The following is a 13,739-nucleotide window of genomic DNA, read 5'->3' as shown; positions in this document are numbered from 1 at the left end:
TCGAGAAAGCCAAGCCTCCTAAATCAAACATCCCTCGGGAAGATAGGCTGGCTATAAGAACCCTACAGAGTGACAGCAGTATAATAATTCTGCCAGCAGACAAAGGCAATGCAACTGTGGTGATGGACATGTCGGAGTACTCTGAAAAAAAATGGCAGGCCTAATCGTAGATGGTACCAACGGTAAAATAAAGAAGGACCCAACTTTGAAAACCGAAAGAAAGCTGTTACAAATCCTTACCAAAAACAAGGAACACATCGCTCCGATGAGATATAGACAGCTGGTCCAGCATTACAGTAAGCTACCACATATGTATGGTCTCCCCAAGATACACAAAGACGGTATTCCACTCAGACCCATAGTGAGCTGCCGAGGCTCAGCATGCCACCCACTGAGCAGGTACCTTGTGGATATAATGAACCCATTAGCAGGCAAGTCAGCAACACATGTAAAGAATTCTGTCCACTTCACGGAACTGATCAAGGGAGCACCCATCAGTACAAATCAAATGGTAAGCCTAGATGTGGTTAGCTTGTTCACTAAAGTCCCAACTAGTGAGGCACTAGCAGTAATTCAAGACAAACTAGCTGCGGACCTCTCCATAGAAGAGCGCAGATGTGTACCATTGCCAAACTTAATGGAAATGCTGACATTTTGCATAGAAACAACCTACTTCAGAATGGGTACTGACCTATATCGACAAGAGGAGGGGCTAGCCATGGGCTTGCCATTATCACCAGTGATGGCGAACATATACATGGAATACTTCGAAGACATGGCCTTATGTTCAGCTCCCTTAAAGCCAACCATGTGGCTAAGATACGTTGATGACACCTTCATACTCTGGCCCCATCAGGAAGACATCCAGGCTCTCCTAGACCATGTGAACTCAATAAGACTATCGATACAGTTCACAATGGAGAAAGAAAAAGATAACCAACTGGCCTTCCTTGATATACCCATATCATGCACAGAGCATGGGTTTAAGACATCCGTATATCGCAAGCCTACCTTCACCAGACAATACCTTAACTTCAACTCCCATCACCCATACAGTATCAAACATGGAATCGCACGCTGCCTACAACATCGAGCAGAGACAATAAGTAGCGACACCATTACATACCACCAAGAAATAGTCAGGTTGAAGAATACCCTCCGTCATAATAACTACCCCGATAGCATACTATCCACCAGACGTGTTAATATTATAAGAGAGGAGAATGAAACCCCAAAGCCACCAACGGTTTGCCTACCATACATATGAGGCATCTCCGAAAAAAAATTTTTTTTTTTATTCTGTTTTAAATTGCCCCCCCCCCCCCCATTTTGAGGGAGCCTGACCCCCACACACATGCACATTAAAACTAAACTTATACAAATGGTCACCCATCTGATACTGGCCAGCCTCAGCGTTAATTGAAATTTTTGTCACTGAAAAATAAGTTTTTTTTGGCCTGTTTGGTCTTCAGTAGTTTGCTTTTTATCGAGTACAAATGTAAACATTGTCTAAAATCCACTCGAAGTAACTGGTTGCCTATATGAATAAGTGGAATTATTTGAAATCCAGGTACTTATATTATAATATTTTTGCATATTCTCATAGAAAATCACCCTAAATCTTAGTTAGACAAGAAATAAACAATTAATTTTTTCAAAAACCCCTTTTTTTTTTTTTTAACTATTTATATACGTTTTTCTTTGTGCAAGACAAAAAATGTCAATTGTTAACTTTTGGAGAAATTTTAACATTTAAAATTTAATTAAAAATAATAGAAAAAGTTTTACATTATTCTGCTTTCTATATGATAAACTTGGTAATCGTGAAGAAAGAGAGAGCCTGTTTCCTCCGTTTGACTATAGGTGGCGTTAATGTCTGTCCACCCAGTTACGGAAGCACAAAATGTATATAATGGCACCGTTGAAATAAAATAAATGTTTAATTTTAAACATGTTTTTTTTGTTTGTTTGTTTTTTGCACACATATTTAAGTTTGTTTTTGTTTTGTTTTTTCAAACATATTTACGTTTGTTTTTTTTTTGTTGTTGTTTTTGCAAACATATTTAAGTGTTATTTTTCCAAACATTTACGTTTTGTTGCTAGTTTATTTTCAAACATTTACGTTTTTTTTGTTTTTAGGTTTTTTTTGTTGTTTTTTGCAGGCATAAACTAAATATTTTTGAAATATTTTTCTTTTAGAAAAGTTTGCTTATGCACTTATTGAACCGCGCTATTTTAAAAAAATTTTTTTATAGTAGTTTCAAGTAATATTCAGGTTTTACAATATCCCTTTTCAAATATATATATAAATACTCGCGGAAAAAGTAAAATAAGTCCAGAAAAATTAAGAAAAAAGAGGGGGGGTCCATAAAAAAAAAAGATAAAAGAAAAAACGTTGACTTTTTTTATTATAAGAACGTAAAAAATACTCGCGGAAAAACGGTTGTACCCATAAATATGTTTAAAAGAAAAATATAGCAAAAACATTTAATTTATGCTTGCAAAAAAAAAAAAAAAAAAAATTTTTAATTAAAACAAAAATAACGTAAATGTTTGAAAATAAACCAGCAACAAAACGTAAATGTTTGGAAAAATAAAACTTAAATATGTTTGCGAAAACAAAACAAAATAAAACTTAAATATGTTTGCTAAAAAACAAAAAAAAAACAAAAAAAAAACATGTTTAAAATTAAAATATAATAAAAACATTTATTTTTATTTCAACGGTGCCATTATATACATTTTGTGCTTCCGTAACTGGGTGGACAGACATTAACGCCACCTATAGGCAAACGCAGGAAACAGGCTCTCTCTTTCTTCATGATTACCATAAAATTAAGGGTTTTATCTTTCTGGGGGAAAAAAAGTTACTCAGAAATAATGGATTTTAATAAATGTAATTTCGTTTTAAAAAACAACAACAACAACAACTTGATTTTTCGGCCATTTTTGGCGGTGTCTAGTTCACTTCATACCTACTTGGCAACGTCTATATGACGCTTCAGAAAATTTACAGTTGAATATTAAAACTCTGAACTTTTTTTAGCCTTGTCTTGACCTGGCCAGTGTTAACTATGTATATTTTATAAACTAATTAATTTTGTTTGCGTTTTTTTTTTTTTTTTTTTTGTCGGTTTGAATTTCTTCAAACCGAAATCTCCAGATTTTAGAGAAAAAACCGCTAGCCGCTAGATCTAAATTTTACCCACTAGATTCTAAACGAACTCTCCAGATCTAGCGGGAAACCCGCTAAATTGGCAACCCTGCTTACTGCATGCATGACGCAATTTTTAGTATACAAGCCGCTTTACAGTAGTTGCGTTATTTTGCCAGAGAGTAAAAAAAAAAAAAAAAGGCAGAAACGAGGGTGTTTGGATCACTTCCGGTTCCAGGAAGGCTGCCAGAATTCTGCGTATGTTTTCATGCTCTTAAGTTTTTAGTGGATCACAGTCTAATCATAAGAATTCGGTAAGTGGATGTATTCCTATTTTCAATCAATTTATTCAACACGCAGCATTCTTCTGTGATTTAAATTTTCAAGGTGAAAATAGAGAAAGTAAAACGAATTGAATTTGTACAAAAACGAAAAACGCTGTTATTTTTTTAAAAATACCATAAGAAGTATATTATTGCAAAAATACTCATCTGATCTATCAACATTAAATACATATGAATATTTTTACTGGGCACTTCTGCATTATACAGACGATGCCAATTGTTTTGGTGCGTTTCACTAAACTGTCGTATAATACCTAACAAACAGAAGAAACATGGAATTGGTGCAAAAATGTTTTTTTTTTTTTTTTTTTTTTTTGGTCAATGTCAAGTTTCTTTCCAACTCCTCAAAATACTTTAAAATGACGACCTGTCAAGGTTTTCGGTGGTGCTAAAAACGAATATCGGGTTTGTATTACTGTACACATAGATTCGAAAAAGTTGTCAAAAAACAAATATATAACAAATAAATGTTATCAAAGGCAAGATAAGTTACTTTTCTACTAACTGGATATATTTTTTGTGTTTTTATTCAATTTAACATGTTTATTCAGCTCGAAAAACATGTAGTGTTTGCCGATGTATTGGAAAGTTCAAAATGGCGGCCGACTCTCTCTTTAACATGGTAAGTTTGAGAAAAGGTGTTATAAATAATAAACTAGACAAAATACTATTAAAAAACCACCGAATATATGTCAACTTATGTCATGGTAACATATATTGAGCGAATTTCTAACAGTATTTTGTTTAGTTTATTATTTATAACACCTTTTCCCAAACTTACCGTGCTCGGGCGCCATTTTGAATTTTCTTATACCTCGGTAAACACTGTATGTTTTCCGATCACTTTCCTATATAAATTTAACGTATAATGAGCACTCACTTTTTGTTCGACATATTTCTTTTCTCTCTCTCTTTTTCTTTAATACTGCTTTCATACTTTTGTTTTTACGGCATATATTTTTTTTTTAATTAGTGCTTTTTTCCCGTGTGTGGGTGTATGTTTTCGTTTACATTTAAGACTGATCCGCGCTATTTTTTAAATCGTATTTCCAAGTTTAATTAAAGTTTTATGATATATTTTTATTTTTATTCAATTGTAAGGTTAAAGTACAGAAACACCCTCCCCTCTCTATGTTAAGAACGGCTTTTTAAATAATAACGTTATTATTTCAGCACGGATCAATAAGTGCATAGCATGGCATGACTGCATGAGTACCAAGACATCTTGTTTACATTAGGGGAGGCGGTGAAGGGTCGGGGGTGTTGTGGCGGCCTCTCTTAATGTAAACAAAATTTTTGTGAAATATAAACTGCAGAAACACCTGTTAAAAACTATACAAGTTCTATAACGAAAAAAGAATGAAAAACGGTACTAATGCATTTTTTATTGATCCGTGCTGAAATAATAACGTTATTATTTAAAAAAAGCCGTTCTTAACATAGGGAGGAGAGGGTGTTTGTAACTATTCTTTACTTTAACCTTACAATTGAATTTAAAAAAAACATCATAAAACTTTAATTAAACTTGGAAATACGATTTAAAAAATAGCCTGGATCACTGGATCAGTAAGTGCACTTCACTAACACCCGAAAAACAAAAGTATGTTTTTTTGGCAGATTTGCCGTTTAGTTGTACAAATATCCTCAAACCAGGTCGTCACTAAAAGGGGCTCTTAAAGGTCTACACCACCACACCGGTATCGATCAAAAGTTTGTTTACATGTTTTAAAAACTTTACATGGCTAAAATATAATCAGTTATTGAAAATGTGATCAATGTTATTAAAATTTAATTTAAATTTACCACTTTATTAAACAAATTAAAAAAATATAATGAAAGCTGAAGTTTTAAAATGATTAAATGTGTTTTATTTTCTAATTTAAAATTAAAAACATTGACCAATAAAATAAAAATTTTGGGTACTTTCATGTATTTTTTGTGCCGTACTGAAAATAACGTTATTTTGAAAACCATTCTTAATGAGGAGGTGAGTGTTCTCTCACTTTACAAGTAAAAAAAAAAAAAAAAAAAAACTATAAAAATAGGGTGGTACCATCTCTCATCGTATGCATCCGAGAACAATATCTACTGTGACATTAAACCAAAATTTCGTGCTTATGCATTTTTGGTACCACGCTATTTTTGGTTCAAGTCTATAAATGGGCCACAACAAATCTTTTTTACAGTAAAAATGTGAAAAAAATCTTTATAATGTACGTACTTGTCACTGCATGAAGATGTCATATTCCAAAAATTACGTAAATCGATCAAGTAGTTTTTTAAAGTTAAGAAAATCAAATATTATAAGACATTTTATCGAAGAAAAACTTCACGCCATCTTGTTTTTGAATGATACAGTACACTGCTAGCGACACCTATTGGGAATGTTTGGAATATAAGATCAGCAAGGGGCAGACAATCGACTTTCCATGCTCTTGGAAAATTAAGACATAAGTTTTTGAGGATGTTGAAAACGAAAATAACGTTTAAAATTTCAGCAAATGAGTAGTTTCCAAGATATGAAGAATTTTACGTAAATTGAGCACCCACACATTGACGCTGCTCCAACAAAAATTCGGCAAATGTGTATTTCAGCGGCGTAAATTCAAGTTTTACACTAGTGGTGGCCATAAAGTGGGTGATCATTCTTTTGTAAACTGCTTGTGTAAGCTTACTGACAGCATTATTAGCATCCTAAATTATGCGATAAAAAAATGGATGAATCTCTTAGTAAAAAACAGCGCCGGTTTTAGGGGGCGGGTGCAGAAAACGAATATCATAGTTAAATTTGTTTCATGATATGAAGAAATTACTAGGTGACCAGAAAGTGGGTGCTCACTTTACGTTAAACTTTTTTCAAAAGTGGGGGATCACTTTCCTATATAAATTTCATGTAAAATAAGCACCTACTTTCTGGCAAGACTGGAGTTTAGGTGGAAAAAATAATCTCAAACTAAATTCCTGTAGCCACCGTTACGTTACCATAAAAAAAATGTAAATAAAGTTAAACAATGAATACCTTTATTTAATGATAAACAATATTAATAGAAATATTAAATTATCAGAACATATAAAAAAATTAAATATAAATAAAACATTTTGGGTTTGTATTACTGTACACATAGATTCGAAAAAGTTGTCAAAAAACAAATATATAACAAATAAATGTTATCAAAGGCAAGATAAATTACTTTTCTACCAAACTGGATATAATTTTCATGTTTTTATTCAATTTAACATGTTTATTCAGCTCGAAAAGCATACAGTGTTTACCGATGTATTGGAAAATTCAAAATGGCGGCCGACTCTCTCTCTTTAACATGGTAAGTTCGGGAGAAGGTGTTATGAATAATAAACTAGATAAAATACTATTAAAAACCCGCCGAATATATGTCAAGTTATGTCACGGTAACATATATTGAGCGAATTTCTAACAGTATTTTGTCTAGTTTATTATTTATTGCACATTTTTATAGGTTTTAACAGATGCTTCTGTAGTTTGATTAACCGTTTTTCCGTAAGTAATGTGGTGACATTAACCGAGCAGATTCTGTTTACATTAGGGGGGGCGAGTGGTGTTAAACTGTAGAAGCACCTGTTAATAACTATACAAGTTCTATAATGAAAACAGAACGAAAAACAAAAGTATGTTTTTGTAAACTTACTGGCAGCATAATTAGCGTCCTAAATTATGAGATGAAAAAAATGAACGAATCTCTTAGTAAAAAAAATAATGCCGGTTTTTGGGGGTGCTGAAAACAAATATCACAGTAAAATTTGTTTTGATATGAAGAAAGTACTAGGTGGCCAGAAAGTGGGTGCTCATTTTACATTAAATTTATATAAGAGTGATCCCTTTTTGAAAATGTAATTTCTTCATATCATGAAAACTACTTATCTGCCCCAAATTTAAATGTGATATTCGTTTTCAGCACCACCAAAAACCTTTAAAAGTCGTCATTTTAAAGTTTTTTGGGTGAGTTGGAAAGAAATTTGACATTAACCTTTTTTTTTTTTTTTTTTTTTAAACATATATAAAGCGATATTATTTTTGCACCGAAAGAACTAATTACTATGTGCCCAACGTAGTACAAACATCTCCAACCTCCCCATGTCAAGAACGGCTTTCGGAATAAAACTCCCCAAACCTCAAAGTTCTTTCTGGAAATAATCATTACATGGTACCTGTTAGTTATGGGCAAAATGAATGCCGATACTCAAAATGTATAAACATTTTGACATCTCCCTTTACTTAAAAATTCACCAAAAATCAGGAAACTAACCAATTTTAATGAAATTTTCAGTATCTATCAAATAATGATCGCAGAATATAATGAAATAATTATTTCTTATTTAAATCTGAGTGGAAATGTATTATTTTGTTTAAACAAAAATACTTTTACTAAAGTTATTGTTTTTCAGTAGTAAATAAAAACGCAAGAATTTATTTTTGCTTTTTTTATATAAATAAAGCATTATAATTTGTAACAATAAAATAAAATAATTTTTAAGGCAACATTATGAAAAAATCCCCTAAAGTCCGTATTAATGAATTCAATATAACTTGAAGAAAAATTAATTTCTCGAACTATCGATATTACCATTGAATTAAGCATTGTTTATTTAATATTTTCACGCAAAAAAATTATAATAGCAAAAATATTTCTACTTTTTTTTTTTAATTACAGATTTTGCATAATTTTTATATGCAAGATTTTAATATTTTCCTTGCTTGCAAGAATGTGAAACTTTCAGCGTGACATAATTTTTATATAATCTCGAACAATAATTAAATAAAAAATTAATTTAAAAACAGGAACATAAAAAGTAATTAAATTAAAAAATGAAATGTCTGGGGGGAAAAAAATAATCTGACACCCCTACCTCCTTTTTACTATTATTACTTCATTTTGAAACAGCGTTTCGATTGGCTGAAATTTTGCGCTTCTGTGTATTCGTGTTTACAAACTTTTATCGGTTATGTTTTGCCGAACGGCATAATTAGTTGTTTTTGAGGGCTATTAAGCTGTATTTTGTATAAACAAGGTGTTTTTTTTATTCAATATCTTAGAAATTTACTAATTATCTTTGCAATAGACCCAGAAAACTAATATTTATCTTTTAAAGTATTTTTACAATGAATTTATTTAATTTCAAAATTTAGCTGAATTGGTTAGCTCGCCGTGAAAACATTTTTCATAACTTTTTTTTTTTTTTCACATGTACAAATATTTTTTTCCTTTAGGAAATTAACTTTAGTCTCTAATCTTTCAAATGCAATCAAAAATATAAATCGGCTTTCAAAACTAGGTCCCCCTATTTTTGTCCGTACCTAGTACTTGTGCATAATTTGAAGCAGACGTAACTCCGCGTCCAATCGGTTTTGTTTGGAACATGACGCCATACATTCGGGTTTGATTGTAATGTGACGTAAGATGTCGATCAGCCAATCAATGCACTGCAAAGTAGCAGACAAACTTTTCGAAACAAAAATTGGAAGAAAATAAAAATCATTAAATTCATTAAAAAAAAAAAATATTCAGTAATTTTTTTTTTTTTTTAATATCAGCAACACACCTGTAACAGCCCTTTTTTGAAAAATGTGTAATCAAACAAAAAAAATATGAATATCTCGAGTTTGGAAAACTATTTGATGACACTGGAATAAGCGGTTTCATATTGTCAAGAAAAAAAAAAAATGCGTTTCCAGTGGCGAGAAGTGCATCATTGCCAAAAGATCTGAGAAAAATGGATGTGGATGGAGATGCACGCACGCGCAATGCGCCCCCAACCGGCCTATCTTAAGAAGGGCTTTCGGAATAGACACCCCTCTCCAACCTCCCCATGTTAAGAACCATTATTACTGACTTTTTCTTGAAAAAAAAATGTTTCTTTAATTGTTACATAAAAACTTAAAAACAAACTTTGCTTATCTGTTTTGTTTGGAACTTTTTTGTTGCACAAAAAAAACAAAAAAAAACAAATTACAGTAAAAAAAACTTATGTTACAAAAAATAAAACAAAATAACTTGTTAAGGTAGATCGTTGTTTCTTGTTTTATTTCTTTTGTTAAAATTATGTTTATGTTTCCTTCATTTTTTTTTTTTTTTTTTTTAGCAGCAGCATTTGTCACGCTTTCATAATCGCCGAAGCTCGGCGGTTAATATCGTGTTCCGAGCAACGCTGATTGGACGTTGAGTTATGGTTCAAATTATGCACAAGTACTGTAATCATTATTGTGAGAAATTCCATATACAGTCGCGATCTTCCTTTTTGTTCAGCCACCCACGCAGTTTAGTGGTCGACCGTCATTGGTTAAATTTGAATGTGTCAGGTGATTCACTTGGCACGCTTTTTGTATCATGCTTTTTACTTTTCAGTCCACGCAGAACTTGGTATCAGGATGGACTCAAATCCCAGCAGCTCACACTGATGGGAACTAAGACAATTCCTTCATGTTGTATCACCAAACAGTTGGTGAACGAGGGACCACATCTCTACAAGCAGAGACAACTTTATACTGCTGAATCTATCCAAATGATGGATGACATTCATGAACAGTTCTCCATGTTTATTTACCAAATATTGGATCTTATCTCAGTTCATCTAGAGTCTCAAGTGACTCACATTATGCCTAATTATAGGCGCCAACATTCCCGCCGAGTTCACCATGAACATTCATGGATCCTTTCAAGGAACAAAGAACTAACATTCCAACAATAGAATTCATATTACTGGCTCCAGGCCACCGTTTTGCAAAAGGACAATACCAGAACCAATAAACTTTCATTGCTGTTACTTGTGAATAAATTTTGAGTTTGAAAAAGTATGGCTTTTGTATTTGTGGATTCTTTTGCTTCTGCTGGGAGGAAATTGGGATGTGAGAAATAATTTCTTACATTATCTAGTTTAACTTTTTTGTTATTTATTTCTTGCTTCGGTCATAGTTTAAAATACTGATTTCTCCCTTTTATTTTGACGGCAGGTGACCGAAAAAATGTCATCTCCATTTTTGGCGATAAACTGTAGTAGTACCAAATAAAATTACAAACCTGTATCTAACCCAACCTGGCAATGAACGGATGGAAAAAGTGGAACAGAACGCAAATTTTAGTGAAACTAAATTAGTGAGTCGACTGTACAATCTAGCAAGAAAAAAAATCTCGATTACTGATAACAATTTTTTTTTTTTTTTTTTTTTTTTTCTCTTGCAGTTTAGATAAACCAAAATATGAGGAATTTACGGGGACATATTTTGAGGTACACTGCCTGTAAGAATGTCATTTGATTGGCTATTGAAAATGACATAATTATTCTTAAAGAATTTAATTGTTTAATTATTAATAATTATTATAAAATATATTGGTATTTATGCACTTATTGAACCATGCTAAAATAATGTTATGTGGGGAAAAAAATTATTCCGAGTGTAAAATGATTACCAAGTGATTGCGTAAGCTTCGAGGGGTTGTAAAGGATACCCAATGTAATTAGCTTACCTTTGGTAAAAATTTTTGTGTATTTGTTGTTTCCTTATTAAAATGTTATGTGAAATGACAGTCTAGTTGAAAAAAAAAGTTTTAATCATCAGCAGTTGAGATTTTTTTTGTTTTTTTTGTACAGTTGACTCACAGGTTAGGGGTGATGTTGACTTTATTAATCCGCAAGATGGCGAACGGATGGAAAAAGTGGAAGGGAACGCAAATTTTACTTACTGAAATGAATTCAGTAAGTAAAATTTGCGTTCCCTTCCACTTTTTCCATCCGTTCGCCATCTTGCGGATTAATAAAGTCAACATCACCCCTAACCTGTGGGATTAAAATTAATTTTTAAACTTTTGCAGTTTAAATCCCGTTTTTCCATGAGTATTGCTTGGCAAATGACAAAAACTGCTGGATAACACCAAGCAAACGAAGAATAAAAAAAAATATATATATATATATAAAATAAAACAAGCAACCTACCGCAATAAATTCATAGGTACTTCTGCACTTAGTGCCCATTTTTCTGGGAGTCTCGCTCGGCAATGCCCCACGAATGACGGAAACCACTGGATTATAGTTTTTTACTGCGATTGCTTTTTTTCCATTATTTTTTGGGGGGAAGGGGTGTAGGTAATAAAAGTTTTGTTTCTTTGAATTAGTTGGAAATATATATATATATATAATTTTGTTTGTGCATGGAAAGTTATTTTTTATTATTTTTTTTTTTTACTTTACGACTTGGCCCTGGTATAACGGTTGAGAAATTTTCCAAGATCACGACCCCCAGCTCTGTTAGGAGTCAAGAAACACAAGACCTGTGCATCTGTATTCTAGTATCGGTAACAAAATAATGTTCGCTTGAAGTATCTGTCATCTAAACATCCTGCCCAATGGAAACAATCCTTTAAATAACAAGTAACTGTCATACATATGCAATCATTTCCATCAGCAGAAACAGCAGCAGATATATGTAAAAATCAAAACGTCACTAGGTTTGTTCAGTCCATAACCAACCCAACCCTCCTCCAGTCTCCAACCTCCTTAAGTCCAGTGAGTTGTTTAACTTATTTTTCTCATACTCTCCCAAGAAACAAAAATGAACAAAAAAAAATCTGAGAGAAATAAGGGAAACTACTGAGTAAGATTTCATGGTAACCATGGCAGGAGATGAACAGGTGTCAGAGGCCATCTGGAGGCAACAGTGGTTTGAGGTATCCTCATTCTGTCCCTTAGGTAAACTCCACTGTCGGATGTAGTTTGAGGTCTTATCCAAGACCAACATATTTATGCGGGAAGTAAGCTGGGCATTCCTTGACGTCTTCTTCAAGAGGCACATTCAGGACAGTATCACTTCTGCCTCTCAGGTGGAGACTGCCATTCCCACACAATTAAAGTGGTACCACTCATTGCATAGGTCGCAGGCAATCATATTTTGATCTCCTTGGGGCGCGTTGCATGCCGGACAGAGCCAAACTTCATTCTCATTTTCAGAGGGTAAAGGCCGATAGTGTCATCAATATGACTCAGGAGTAACGGGGGTAACCATTTCAGTTTCTCTCTCGATATTAGGTGAGATGGACAATTCCAATGGATAAAGATGTTTAAGAGAATGTACTCGTATAGGACCATCACACTGTTTGATTCGTGCAGATCTGACAACACCATCATCTCCCTTAAACAATTCTACCACAGTTCCCAGTATCCAAAAGGGTCTAGGTTTGAGACGGCTTTTCACCATAACCACATCATCGATTTTGAGTCAATTTCTAAATGGCACTTGGGAGCGTACACAAGACTTTTCTCTGAAACTGAGGAGATATTCTTGGTACTGAACATGCTGGAACTCTTGCAATCATGTATTTCTCTGCTCCATGGATACTATCAACTTTTTCCGACTTGGAGGAACAGAAGATAAAGTATCACCAAGTGCAATAGAAATCTGGGGGTTTTATTGGGCCTCAAAAACATTGGGAGTAATGGCCGCCAATTCTCTGTCCACTGCTTCATGGTAAGTTAAGGGGCAATTGTTTACTGCCCTCCCAATATCAGAAATGATAGGAGAGAAAAGTAGTTCACACTGCTTCTGCCAATAATCTTGCAGCGGCAAGTCTTTATCGTCTGGATGCATCTCTCTCCAGCTCCTCCAAACCATGGAGAAAAGAGTGGAATAGTTTTGAGTTTGAGATGGCAAGAACCAAATTTTTCTTGATACTCATGGTATACTGATAGACAACTGAACAATTTGCCACTGCCCAGAAATGTTTTGGCATTATCCCAATACAAGTTAGAAGGGACCCTAAACAGGTTTGTAAAGCGAACCAATGCCTGAAAGGAGGACAAAATGCTCATATCAGGCATTACCTCCATATGCACAGCTCAGACACTTAGGCAGGTGAAGAGGAGTAAATACATCTTTTTTGTGAATTTCCTTCTTTAATCCAAAAGTGTCCTGTGAAGTTCATCCCCGTATTCTTAAAGGGGACCTCAAATTCCACACGTGAAGGAGGGAGACTGTTACATCGCATATCCCTCCACATTTACATAAATAAACCAGAAACCAGCAGGAGCAACAACAGTGATAATAATGGCGACGCTAAGACAAAGTCCATTCACTGATACAATGCAAACGAACACACAAAACACACACGACAACATCAAAGCCCATTATTTTAAGTACACACATCAACGGAATAACTCGCACCTCACTTCAACAAAGAAAACCGCCAGAGGAAGCTGTACATCAAAAGAAAAATCAA

The 13,739-nt window shown here is 33.5% G+C and overlaps 1 protein-coding gene across 1 annotated transcript in view; it reads left to right on the top strand.

Moving 5' to 3' along the window:
- Positions 1-3,274: 3,274 nt before the first annotated feature.
- LOC145277685 (uncharacterized) overlaps positions 3,275-13,739 on the top strand; it is a 78,188-nt gene continuing 67,723 nt past the window's right edge. The window contains exon 1 of the mRNA XM_080129370.1: positions 3,275-3,468. The gene's annotated coding sequence lies outside the window, so the exon portion shown is untranslated. The remainder of the gene's footprint in view (positions 3,469-13,739) is intronic.

Source organism: Euprymna scolopes, chromosome 1 (assembly GCF_053919585.1).
Source record: "Euprymna scolopes isolate OS-2025 chromosome 1, ASM5391958v1, whole genome shotgun sequence".
In the NCBI taxonomy this organism is placed as follows: Eukaryota; Metazoa; Mollusca; class Cephalopoda; order Sepiida; family Sepiolidae; genus Euprymna; species Euprymna scolopes.
This window is presented reverse-complemented; position numbering and strand designations above follow the sequence as displayed.